Below are 14,285 nucleotides of genomic sequence, written 5' to 3'. Positions count from 1 at the left end.
GAAAAAAAAAAAAAAAAAAAAAAAAAAAAAAAAAAAAAAAAAAAGCACTCTAGATCTATAGGCTGAAAATGGGATAAAAAAAGACAAACAGAAGAAAAAGTCTTAAACACAGTAAAATTTATGATTAATATAGAGCTAAAAGGCATTTTATATTCTAATGCTAAGGCAGCACACCTGGCCGCCTTTGTTATCACTTACATAAACTCTTCTAGCTCACTTTCTGTTTTTTCCTAACAATAAATTTTCCTTGATTTTCTTTTTAAAAACTAATATTTATTAATTACTGATATCATACAGAGATGCTTTGCATTTATTTTCTACTGTAAGTTCTGTGAAGCAAAAATCTCTCCTATTTTGAAGATGGGAAAATTATAGGCTATGAGAGTTTAAGTAATTTTCCCACAAATAGTAAATGGAATGGCTAGGATTGGAACCCAGGTTATTTTGACTACTAAACACACTGTTTATTAGACATCAGGATAGCCCCTTCAGTGCTTCCTGGATATATCTCATCCTCTTGAATTCCATTCAGGATATAATTTCCTGAGAACTTTGTTCTTCAATTCTTTAATTTTTTCTTTTACCCATGAATTTGATGACATATAAGTTGCACCCATGACTTTCAGAATTTGATGAGTCCTGGCCAGAATTGGCTCTTCTAGCCAGTTCTGTCCTGATATGGTATGTCTTCTGTTATGGTAGCTGTCCTCAGAAGCCATGAGAACCTGCAGGAGGAGGTCATTGGGAAGATAAACCCTATTGACCCAAGGAAACAGCTGAACACTCCTAAAGGACTAAAACCCACCAGGGAGTGCTGCACTGGCCACAAATGTGAATACTATAGGACTTGGGCAGAGGATGAGCAAGTCTGATGCCAGGTGGCCAGTGAGTCCTGGTTATTTCCAGATTTAAGTGCTGTCCCTGTCTCTACAAAAGCAATAATCTCTGCTGGGACTTCCCTCATACCTTCCTCATGAAAGGAAGCCTGCCAGATTTCTGGCTTTCCAGAGGCTGCACCCTGGGAAGCACTCTTATTTCCTTTATCTTCCATGACCCTATTTCCTTGCCTGAGCCTCCATCAATGAAAACTGGATCCCTCATACCTTCCTCATGAAAGGAAGCCTGCCAGATTTCTGGCTTTCCAGAGGCTGCACCCCCTGGGAAGCACTCTTATTTCCTTTATCTTCCATGACCCTCTTTCCTTGCCTGAGCCTTCATCAATGAAAACTGGAAAGAGAACTTCTGCATCGTCATTTTAGAAGATTGGCTCCTGGATGTCTCTTCCACCAATTTATACTTAACCCAATGAAACAGAGCTTCACAGACATACTTAGAATCTGTGAATCTGCCCAGCTTTGGGGGAACAAGAGTGGGGCAACTACTCGAGGCTTCCTGTAAGTTCACGGTTGTTCTCAGTTACTCACTGTCACTGAAACCCCACTTTCAGCCCATGGCTATCTCCTTCTCTTTGTTCCTCATGATCAGGCTCCCAGGCTGAACTGCAGCAGTTCTTTCATTGGTTTTGTTATTTGTTTTCTCATTTAGTTTGAGTTTATTTAGTGCAACATCCAGGTGCAGCCAGGAAAGGAAATTGCTAATTAGGACATACATCCCTCTCTCTTTTAAGCTGATCCACATGTTCTTTGCTTTCTTTGTCATGAAAGAATCCTAAGCATCTGCTTGAATTCAGGCATGCATATCCTTCCATGTAATACTTTCTTTTCTTTTGACAGGAAGGATTGTCTTACAAGGAAAAGCTGAGCACTTTGACAGCTGATTACATTATATGCCGTTTTTATTTTTCTCTTCAAAGAGCACTGTGTGACAGTGATGATGACCTATGAAAAGCAATTAAGGCCTCAGGATCATTTCTATTTGTGAGCTGGGAATGAGATGGCAGAGGGCACCAAGGGACTGTTTATAATGGATAACAGGCTCTTTGTGTAAAGCCCAGGGTAGGACATGAAATATCTTAGGTTCTGTAACAATGTGTTATTTTTCTCTCCTGAAATAAGTAGACAAATGCAATAGAACTCTCTAATGCTGGTAGATCAACTTAATCTTCTCTGCTTTTGCCCAAAACATTCCACATACAATGTAGCCATTTCTTTTTCAGGAACAGCCAATTTTCCTCTGTCACTAAGGTGTAGAGCTTTCAGAAAATTGCTTAATATCCTGGAAGCATTGCAGACCTGTGGACATTTCCATAGGAGGTAAAGGCAGCTACTCCCTTTGAAGACAGACTTGTAAATAACTTCATATCTAAGCATGGAATTGTGATGTTGAAAGGCATGGCATGAGCAGCTTTGTGAGGAATCTGAGTTGTTGGAGCAATGAGAAGTCTTGTTGTTCTTTGACTCACTGATGAAAGGACCTTAACAGATTGTTTTTCAATTATGTGAGTGGTGAAAAGAAGCCTGACTGATAAATCTCAGTCTACCGTGATTTCAGCAAATTTTGGCTCCCCATGCTATCTTTGTGAGCTGGTTGTTTTTGCCGAAAGAGTTGATGTTTTGCCTTTTCTGAGTATGGGCAACAGGATTTGCTGTTTCATTTAGCATGTGGAGTTGGTATAAAACATATGTAAAAACATTAAGATTGGGTACCTTAAGTAGAAAACCTGTTCCACTCCACTCTAAATAAGACAACTGCCAGCTACTCTCATGTATTGGTAGAGAAAAGATGAGTTTCTTTAGCACCAAAGTAGTGTCTGCCTGAACCATATGTTTTCCAATCCAAATGCAGGTTTTTTGGACTCAAAATGTTCTCCCCCTTTCTTCATCTGATTTTTGCTGACATGATAAGTGAGAAAATAGCAGGAAATATTTAGGACCATATAATGCAGAGCCATTTCCAGAAAACAAGCAAATCCTTTAGAAAAGGACATTGTAGAAAAATCTTTATATATCCATGAATATTTGCTCTATTCTGGAACTTTTGACATAGAGAAGGTGTAATGGAAAACATACTGGACTGAAATAATTTCTGATTTCCACTCTCCAGGCTCAAGATGAAGGAAGTAGGAATGGTACATAAAGAGAACACTTCCAGAGCCTTCTTTGTGGCTCACCCTATTATCTGCTTTAACCTGAGTAATCCATGTGTCAATGGGAACAATAGGCACGTGTGGCTGCTCCACATCTTTGAAAACACTCTCTTGAGTCTTGATAGTTTTCCACATTTTGAGTAGTGCATTGTAAAGCATGAGGCAAAAACTGCATCATAATCTTACTGCTTAAGGTACAAGCACATGACCTAGGTTTCCCCATTTGGATGCGGCCCTACGAGATATGATGAGAAAGGGAGCAGTGTTAGCATGTCGTCACAGAGAGATTGATTTTCTGGCAGGTGTGGCGGCACAGGAGTTCTGTTTCTTCTGGGGTCATGGTGGTGGAGTTTCTGGCACCCAGTCTTAGGTATGATCAGTGTCGAGCAGTGGGCAGTGGTGGCAGGGGTGTTTTCACATCCACACATCCCCACAGGTGGATGGGCTCTGTTCCTGTATTCCTAACTGCTTAGCATTTTAAATCTAGTTCTCTGAATCTCCTTGAGATTCTGACAAAGTTTTTTATGCTTAATAAATCCTATTTTGCTTAAATTAATTAGAAATTATCCTGTGATATGCAGCTAAGAGTACTGGCCAGAATAACGAAAACAAAAAATAGTAACAAAGAAGCAGCTTAACCTCAGCTACAATAAACATGAACAGTGTTGAAAATGAAAAAATTGTAAGTGACCAACAGAATAAAAGAACATGATAGAATTTTACAGAGGTCTTCAAATGTGGAAATTCTTTTCTTGCTTAAATATAGGAATGTTTTCCTTAACTTTCCCCACAGCATCCAAGGAAAGACACTAAGGGAAAAAATCTTGAGTATTTTCGAGAGTTTATCAAATAGCATGAAGAAAATAAAAACTGTCCCAAATCATCATCTGAAATCATTTGCTTTTTTATACATTTTCTTTCATTTCTTACTACATATATGCTTTGACTCTTATGAGTTTGATTATACAGTATAGGTTCATTAAAGAAAAGTTAGAAATGCAAAAAAGAAAAAAAGGAAAAGTTTCCTGTGATGGTTAATTTTATGAGTCTACTTGGTTAGGCTACAGTAACTAGTGATTGAATTAAACATAATCTAGGTGTTGCTGTGAAAATATTTTGGAGCTGTGGTTAACATCTACTATCAGCTGATTTTTTTTTTTTTTTTTTTGTCTTTTTTCATGTCCAGCAAACCCGTACCAGACCGGGGACCGGCAACGGGATTGCAACCCCTATGTGGGATCTGAACCCTCGGGCGGGAGCGCCGCCGTGCTTCCCAAGCGGCGCACTTATGCAGTGCGCCACCGGGCCAGCCCCTATCAGCTGACTTTAAGTAAGGAAGATTACCTTGGATAATCTGTGTGAGGCCTTAAGAGCAAAAATTGAGATTTCCCATAGGAGAAAAAATTCTGCCTCAAGACTGGCATTAACTCCTACCTGAGTTTCTAGCCTAGTGGCCTGGCCTGTGGATTTTGGACTTGCCAGTCCCCACAATGCTATGAGTTAATTCTATGCTATAAGTTAATGCTATGATTATGCTATGAGTTAATGCTATGATTATTGCATGATCTCACTTGTATGTGGAATCTAAAATAGTCAAACTTGTAGAATCAGAGAATACAATGGTGGTTTCCAGGGGCTGAGAGGAGGGGGAAATGGGGAGATATTGTCAAAGAGTACGAAATTTCAGTTATGCAAGATAAATAAGTTCCAGAGATCTAGATCTAATATACAGCATGGTGACCACAGTTTACAAATACTGTATTGTATGCTTGAAATTTGCTAAAAGGATAACTCTCAAATGTTCTCACCACACAAAAAAATAAAATAAGAAAATAGTAACTATGTACATAAGTTTATATTGCGCTTTTTTCACTTAATGTTACATTATCATAAGCAATTTCTTATAAAATTTTCTACTTCATTTTTAATGACTTAAAACATTCCACTTCACCAAATGTACCATAATTTATTTGTGCGTTCTTTCAATTTTGCCACATTTGTATTTCCTTAGGATATATTCTCAGAGTGAAATTACAAGGGCAAAAATTAGGAACTTTTAAGAGCTCCTGATACCAGTGAATGTTCTCACTACTAATGAATGTGTCTGTTTCACCATATCCTCATCAATCTTGACTATTGGTTTTAAAATTCAGGAAAAACTTCAAATGTGGTGGGCAAGAGCAAAACAGGTATTGCATTAAAAATACTGACAAGGTTTAATTTTGTCCCCCATCTAGTTTTATTTGCTATTTATATTTCTTCTTCTTTTTCCTTTTTTTTTATAAATAGGAATAAGTATTTGAAATAAGCATTTAGTGAGTCCATTCACATTGGAGAAGACGTCTCCAAGTTCCTCTTTTTGCACTAACTTACATGGTAGCAAAAGAGAAATAGCTAGAGCAATAAAATGGAGTTGATGAAGTATATAAATTTTAAATTCTAAATTTTAATGTAAAAACTTTTTAATTACCTGTAGTTTTGATGTTGAGGATAATTTTGCAAGTACCTGTAACTCACACTGGAATGGCTCAGTATAAGTGGAGCTCCTATTGTCCATGGAGGCGGATAAGTAGACAAAGGTGAATCATCATAAGGAAACAGGAGCCTTTTAGGACTGGATGAGCCACTACCATGGATGCTAACCTAGATGCCAGTCCCCTAGTGTGAAAGGATTCGGGATCGACAGAACAATCGCAGTGAGGTAGAGTTTGCTGTGTTTATATTCACATCAAAGTTATCTTTAAATTAATATTCTCTCCCTCGTACACAGCATATTTGTATTTATGTTTGATTCTATGGCATAAGTTTAGTTCTTCTCAACCAGCCCTTATAACATTTTTGTTAAAGATGAGAGGTTTACCTGCATTAAGGTAATCTTAATCTGGGTTAGCCCAACCCATGTTAGAAGTTACTACCTGAGTGCCAGGGTTGGACAGATCAAGTATATAGCAACCTGTCCTGAACAGGACCATTTCTGTTTCAATGTATCCCCCCCTGGTTTCAACCTATATCACATGGGCTTGTCTAAAGAGAACAATATTGATTAATGTTGAAAATTCTCTAACACAACAGTTCTCAAAGTATGTCAACACACCTCTGACAGTCCCAACATCCTTTATGGTTGTTGTCAAGCCAAAAATATTTTTATAATAGTTCTGACATGATTTGCCTTTTTTGCTTTGTTGACATTTGCCCTGATGGTGCAAAAGCCATGGTGGTGACTTAGCAAGAATCAAGGCAGTGACATACACACACACAAAAATCCAGATACACTTAAGTATACTCCTGGTGAAGCAGTAACAATTAAATACGGACCCTTGAATATGTGCCTTTTAGACTGGGTGATGAAATGGAACATTTATATAAAGTGCTTTGCTCCATGCCAAATTATCATGGTTGTCTTGAGGAAAGAGATTTGTACATTCATTTGAGTTGCAAACTGAACTAATTGCTTTTTCTTCATGACGTACTATTTTTACTTGAATAAATGACTTACAAACTATGGTTATTCTGACCTGGTTATTTGGCAGAAATTTTCTTGAAAATGAATAAAATGAGCCTGTCTCTTCAAGGAAAATAATTGCCAATATTTGTTGCCAATGATAAAATTTGAGGTTTCAAGTGAAATTAAAATTTTGGAAAATTTGTATTCATCACCAAGAGCTTGACAGTTTCTTAGTACTTAGAGACTTTTCTTGTGAAACTGGTGATGGTATTAACTAGTGTAACTTTTAAAAATAGTTGTATGATGAAATGTGTCAACATTTGGAACATCTCAGTAAATCAATATTGTCCAAGTAACAATGCATGGTGTTATAAAATTATGCACGGATAAAAGTTCTATTTATTTATTTATTTGGCAGCTGGCTGGTACAGGGATCAAATCCTGGACCTTGTTGTTATCAGCACCATGCTCTAACTAACTAAGCTTACTGGCCAGCCCTGATAAAAGCTCTATTTAGGGTTCAAGATAGACTAAGAGATTTTAATTTAAGGGAGTACAAAAAGTTTATTGATATGGCTTCAGAGTCTGTAAGAAACTACCTGCTGAGTCTTGGTGGACTATCAAAAGATATCCGCAACTATATTCCTTCTCTTTTCAGCTCTGTCTATGTGAGGATACACTCTCTTCATATACTCCAACCAGAACATATTGCAGCAGGTTGAATGCTGAAGAAGAAAACAATTTTCCTTTAATAAGTCATACATTTCAGAGATTTGCAAAAAATATAAAACAATGCCATTCTTCTCATTAACACTTTGTTTTGGAAATATAGTTACTTTTTATAAAAATATGTTATTTATGTTAATATGTATTGGGTTTATTATTGTAATTTTGGAATGAATTAGTAAATTGATATTTAATTTTTTTAATTTTAATTTTAAATACAGAATGTTTCAATACATACAACCCACATAAACAAAAGCTCTTTGAGGTTCTCACAATGTTGAGTATAAAGGGGATCTGAGTCCAAAGATTTTAAGAATTGCCACCCTAACAAGATATTCTCAGAGAATTTTGCATGTGAATATCACAAGGCTATACCAAGCAAGTTCCTGTATTCAGCAATAGGGTAGAATGACCTCCTGATTTGAATGGAAAATTGGGTGTTATGACCAATAACAGTCACACGAATAATTAATTGAGACATCAAAAAGAAAAGCAAAGCTTTAAAAAGCCTCTTGAATGCTTTGCTCACATGCACCAAAGACCTGTTGGACTTGGTCACTGACGTGCGATGGGGAGCGCAGCTCTCGGTCTCCTGGAAGAGCTGTTTGCTTTGCCATTTCATACACACGCTTCTTTGATCTCAGATACTAGTCTTCTGTCTGGCTTCCTTGTGTTTAATACATCTGACATATGGTTTGTTTCTTTTTCTACCATTTATTATGTTATTTCATAAGGCTTCTTTGAAATCAGTATGAGGAATAATCAGCAGACTACAATTCGGCTTTAAGTGCATTTCCTTATCAAAATACATAGAATTATATGGCATTCTTACGATTCAGTGCTTCAACTGATGACATGTCATGTAGAGTTGAATAAAACTATATAGCTTGACATAGTTAAGTCTATTATTATCTGACATAGAACATAAAAACAGAAGAGGTAAAAAGGTATATGAGACTTCATAGATAACCAATCAGCTCAGTGAAAATAGTCAGAGAAAGAAAGATATTCCCCTGCTGCTTTTCTGATGCTGCTATTTCCCTTTCTGAGCCTTGAATTTTTCTTCCTGTTTCCTCTTTCCCTGGGACTCTGGATTCGCAGCTAGAGTTTGATACAACGTAAGGCTATTGTCGTGCAGTGTTGTTATCTGTGCTCATGCCTCTTCACCACTTCCTGGCTATGTGACCTTGATCAGGTGACTTCAGCTATTTGTGCTACTATTTCTCTCTCTGAAAAGTGGGGATAATAATAAGTGGATATGCATTAGTGAATAAAGAGTAAGTGAAACAATCCGTGCACTGGGCTTAGGCTTCTGCCTGCCACTTGGGAGTGGTACGTGAGTATCCACTATTCTTCTTCTCTACCTTTACTCATTGGGCACTTTCATCTTACTTGCACATTAAATCAGTGGGAAAATAAAGAACTCTATTAGTTAATTCAATAAACACATATTAAACAACTATTACGTACCAGGCATTGTGCTAGGGCTGGGGATACAAAGATGAATAAAAACAGTGCTCATGAGGGTGAAGGCCATGTCCGTGGAGTACATTACTCTATTCCTGACCTCTATCAGAGTGCCAGACACACAGTAGGTGTTTAATAAATATGTGCTGAGTAAGCACATAACCAATCTTATGAGGTAAGCATAATTACTCTTCCCATTTTACAGATGAAGACACTGAGACTTAGAAAGGATGAATCTTAGCATCAGCATTGAGACCCACCTCAGTTAGACTCTGGAGCCTGGGCTCAGAGCCAGTACCTGTGCTACATCCTAGGAAGAAACTGCTAATGCTGCCAATTCATACTGCTTGAGAAGGGTGAATTTTGCTTTCTGGTTTCTAATTTCTGAAGCGTATCATGGCCTTGCAGCTAAGCTCAACAAAATATTCCATAAGCATTTATTGAGTATATGCCTTGTTGTACAACACTGTGCTTATTTGGGGGGATATAGCAGTTAACTTGAGAGGTGTTAGTGGAACATACATTCCATCCAGGGAGACAGACATTAAACAACTAATTATGTATGTGGTTGCCCTTGTGATGGATACTGCATAGGAGCATATATCAGAGGCTCTGACTCAATCTTGTGCAGCGGTCAGAAAGGCTTCCTTGAGGAAGGAATTTTTTAAACGAACTCTGAAGGGTAGGTAGGAAAGAATTAACCAGGAAGAGCATTTCTGTCAGAAGAGCATATCCCTGAGAATAAGATAGAGCATGAGAGCAGCAGGGAGAAGGCCAGTGTGCTGTGCCCAGACAGTGAGTGGGACACAGAGGACAAGAAGATATACAGACAGATCAGGCCCACATTCTCCAGGGCTTACAACAGAGGCTAAGCATTTTGGTTTTATCCTAAGTACAGTGCGTTTTCAAGAAGAGAGCGATGTGATAAGATATGCAATTTAGAAACATGACAGGCTGAGAGGAGACCAGGTAGAACTCTGCTGCAATAGTGATGGCAAAGAAGATGACGGTGTGGACCAGGATGGTGGTGCTGGAGATGGAGACGTGAGTAGACTTGAGAGATGCTCAGGAGACAGAGTTCATAGACTCAGTGACTGAGATCAGGGAGATGAGCAGGAGACGGAGCTGGGTTTTACAGGGCCTGAAGCTTACGGAACTGAGGAGCTCTTGTAGAAATGGCTACTGTACACAGGAAGGTCCCAAGATGGCCGTTGAAGTCACAGGTGTTCCATATACACACAGTGAGGTCTGAACAAAGGATGGGAGGTGCTTCCTTCCCTGCACCTCTGTTTTATTAAGGAGCAACACTTTTCTCAGAATCCTCCCCAGCATCCCTCTCAAATGTAGGAAATTGCATAGAGAAAGAGATAATCTCTTTCAACTCCAAGACTCAATGATTGTGGTGGGAGCAAAACACTTTAGGAAGTGCATTGACGTCTGTAAGCCATGAAGACAATCCATGCCTGTGCTTTAATAACAGGATATAATTATTATCCAACAAGATCTTTGAACTGATAATTATGCTGGAACAACAGGGATAAACAGAGGCTGTCCTCAGCAAATTGGGACAAGGCCACTCTATTATGGGACATAAGAGACTGGGAGGGTCCACTCTCTTTTTCCCACATCTGAGGTGTCTTCCTTCATGAAGATGACTTCCAGCTCTCCCCTTGCATCCCTGCTGGTGGGCTCTGACTCACTCTCCTCACAGGCCACAGATGGCACCTGTTTTCTGTCAGCTGACTGGCACTACAGCACTTTCTACCGAGGCAAGGATAAAGCATGAGCCGGAAACTCTAAGAAATAAACAGGCACATGGTGATCCTAGGCCTTACTTCTGACAGAACCCAGAATCAAGCTGGGTAATTATTAACTGGAGGTAGTTGGTTAGAAGATAATGTCTCCCTGATTGAGCCGAGAGAACACTGGTCCTAGAAGATGCTCCAGGAAAAAGGGGTTCCATCTGGAGAAATGCTGAGGAATGTATCCCCATCTTGGAGTCACAGCATACCCCAGTATATATAAAAAGGACTCCTGAGAAGTCCTACAGTTAAGAAATGCAAAATAGTCACTTTTTCTACAAATGTACAAGACAGGGAATTTGTTTCAAACACATAGACACACACACACACACACACACACACACACTGTGATCAATACGCTGAAGAATATTCTTTGGGAATTAAAAAAAAAAGAAAAGAAAAAAGAAGATGAAGACACATTAGCACCAAGGCAGGAAGTCCAAGGAACAGGGAGAGAAATGAAATGGCCCAGCATAGTAGAGTATCCCTGGAGTCAGTACCCCGGTTCTCTATATGTTTTGGCAGCCGTGGGTCTGGACTACACATGAATTCATGTGGGGTTGGTTCTTGATCCAAGGGATGCCTGAGCCATTGGTTGGTCTGTTAATCCCCTAAGAGCTTTGGCTCACTTCAAGATGGGTCAAGGAGTAATGATTGACAAGGACAACTGCCTCTCTCAGTTTTAAATTTATTGGGGTTTCCAAAATTTGAAGTAAAGAATCAGTATAAATTCTATCTAGGTGTTCCAGGAAACATAAGATTGCATATTAATGCATCAGTTTGAAAAACTTGGAAGTAAAGCTAAAGAGTAAAACAGGGTGAAACAGTGAAAACACGAGGAGACAAGTTTTAAAATCCTGGCTTAGCTGTATGACTTTGGGCAGGTGACTTAACCTCTCTGAATTTCAGTTTCTATAGCTGTAAAAACACTTCACCTGCAGGATAATGCAAGCATTAGGAATAATACATCTTATCCTCATGAATTATTATATCATCATTGTGAAAATATAGAAATCATGTGCTTAACACATTGTGAATTTTCAATAAATAAAAGCTATTTTTATTATTTCAAGTAGCAGAAAAGAATCAATAGTATAAAACACACAGTACTCATTTGATTCCCACACTATAAATATCTTCTAAAATGTTATGTCACCTTTTTGTCTTGGTAATGTAAAGCACAGCCTGAATTCTGAAATTGCTGCCAGGTTAAAATCTCAGTTCTACTATTTACCATCTGTGTGACCTTGAAAAAACCACGTTACCTCTCAGTTTTCTAATCTACAAAAGAGGGACAATAATATTATTTATCTTATGTTTGTTTTACAATTCTTGTGATAATTGAATTAAACAATGCACTATGCTATGACTATAAAGAACTTATTGGTTTTTTTGGGGTTTTTTTTTTGTCTTTTTTCGTGTCCGGCAACGGATCGCAACCCTCAGTGTCGCGCCCGTACCGGACCGGGACCGGCACAAGGCGGATGTACGGTACAGCAGACCTTGACCTCAAGCAGTTCATAGTTTGAGTAGAAGTTATTTATATATACGTGAATTAAGCTAGAAAAATAAAAGATCTGGTCCAGCTGGGAGGGCAGAGTGCCCGGCAGCGTAAGGAAGTTTACAGGAGGGAGTCAGTGCTCCGTAGATGTTAGTCTTTGCTCACAGCCACAAAGTAGCTACAGAAACTACAGATTTATGAGAATGATTTTGATTTTTCCTTCTTTGGCTATTTTTTTTTTCCTTTTTGTCTTTTTTCGTGACCGGCAACGGATCGCAACCAGCAACGGATCGCAACCCTCAGTGTCGCGCCCGTACCGGACCGGGACCGGCAACGGGATCGCAACCCTCGGTGTTACGCCCGCACCTCGCTCAGCCAGTGAGCGGGAACCGGTCTGTATGTGGGATCCGAACCCTCAGCAGCGGGAGCGCCGCCGTGCTCCCAAGCGGCACACTGTAGCAGTGCGCCACCGGACCGGCCCAAGAACTTATTGTTTTTATTGTTATTTGAGCACTTCATAATGCTTTGTAAAAATTTTGTATTTGAAAACTGGTACTCTAACGCATTCCACAAAAAGTAATTGGACATAAGACAAAATTAAATAAATGATTTCTTTTATTCATTATCTCCTTTCTCTTCACTTGTCACCTCTGGCTTTCCTTGGTCTTAGGAAGCTGCTTTCTGAGTTTCAGCTGTCACTTTGAGTCCTCCCTGGTCATTGCAGTCCTGTCCATGAGTCCTGGCAATGATTAAACAGTTCCCAACGTGGCCTTAGGAGGAGAAGGTTCACATTCGAGTGACAATCCCCAAAGCAACACAATCCTAGCCAGCAACATTTTACAGTATTTCCATCTTCTTTATTGATTCTGATATCTTCTCCTTTATTGGATTTATAGATAAGAGCTACAAATTCAAATTTGTTTGGCTGTAAAGTTCATTTTCTTTTCACAACACCACAATAATAATAAGAAAAATGATCTCACTAGTAATAAAAACTGACACTTACTGAATGTTTACTATGTATAGGAACCGTACTAAATTATTCCTCTGCACGATTTTATTTAATCTTAACAGCAAACTTATAAGGGGTAGACTTTATTGTTATAGACAAGGAAATAAGGCCCAGAAAGGTGAAGTAACCTGCTCAAGGGCACACAGTTGAAATGTGGTAGAGCCTGGATGCAGAGTCATGTATGCGTGGCTCAAGAGTCCACACCTTTAGCCATTTTGTGTTGCTGTTAAATTTTCAGAATTTTTTTGCCCTTTGATTATTAGAACAGTATAATTTATGGTAACTAACTGAGAAAACCTAAGGCTTGTGGCTTTTTGGTTTCTGTAAGTAAAAATAACATCACAACAAGAGGGCAGCAGGCTCAGGGCCATTCATTCATGTCATAAAAGCCTAGTGAATGTGAGCAAAGAGTGATCGGAGCCAAGGGATAAACAAAGTGAGTCTGATCCACCTCTGAGAGGCCAGGTGGATGATGGCAAGAGAACTTGAAACAACCATACATCTCTCTATCATTATAAATATCTCTTATCTTGAAAATGTTGGCTCAAAATTTATACTATCCAAGATGCATGTCCTGATTCAGAACAAACTGGCGTTACGCACACTACCATGGAACATTCAAGTTGCACTCATTTCTGCAAAACTGTAAACTGAAAATTGTGCACGAACTGGGGGAGCACTGGACCCTCCCCCCAAATAAGTTTGGAGCTGGGCTCTGGTGATATCTGAAAAAGGAGAAGTGATAATAAAAGAAGTAACTAAAATATTTAAGGCAGAAGTAACTGTAAGATATTTAAGGCAGAACCAAGCCAAAGGCTACTCTCCTCGCATCATCTAGAGTTGTAAGTCACCTGCCCCTGTGGCTACTAGGGACAGGGACAAAGAGAACAATCATGACAACCCCGCAGGTACAAATCTGAGAATGTTTTCCCCTACTCTCTTCTAAGAACAAGAATTCCTTTTGGAGCTTGTGGCCCTCTCCCCAGGTAAATAGTCAGTGAAGATACCTGTAGCACAGGGGTGTGTGGAGGTGGTGGGTACTGGGCTGTGGAGGAGAGTGAAAGTGCTGGATGGGTCCAGGCAAACTGACTGGAAGTAGCATGCATGGAAGAGACCCCTCATAGAAACCTGGACAGTGGCCTCTGCCTCCCTGACACATGCCATGACTATGACGGCCACATAATAACTATAGTCACTTCCTTGTACCTGCATTGACAATAGACTAATGCTTACAAAATATCCATATATAGCAGCATACATATAGGCAGTGTGTATAGGTTGCATGT

The sequence above is a fragment of the Galeopterus variegatus genome, unplaced genomic scaffold, assembly GCF_000696425.1.
Source record: "Galeopterus variegatus unplaced genomic scaffold, G_variegatus-3.0.2 Scaffold467, whole genome shotgun sequence".
Lineage (NCBI taxonomy): Eukaryota > Metazoa > Chordata > Mammalia > Dermoptera > Cynocephalidae > Galeopterus > Galeopterus variegatus.
This window is presented reverse-complemented; position numbering follows the sequence as displayed.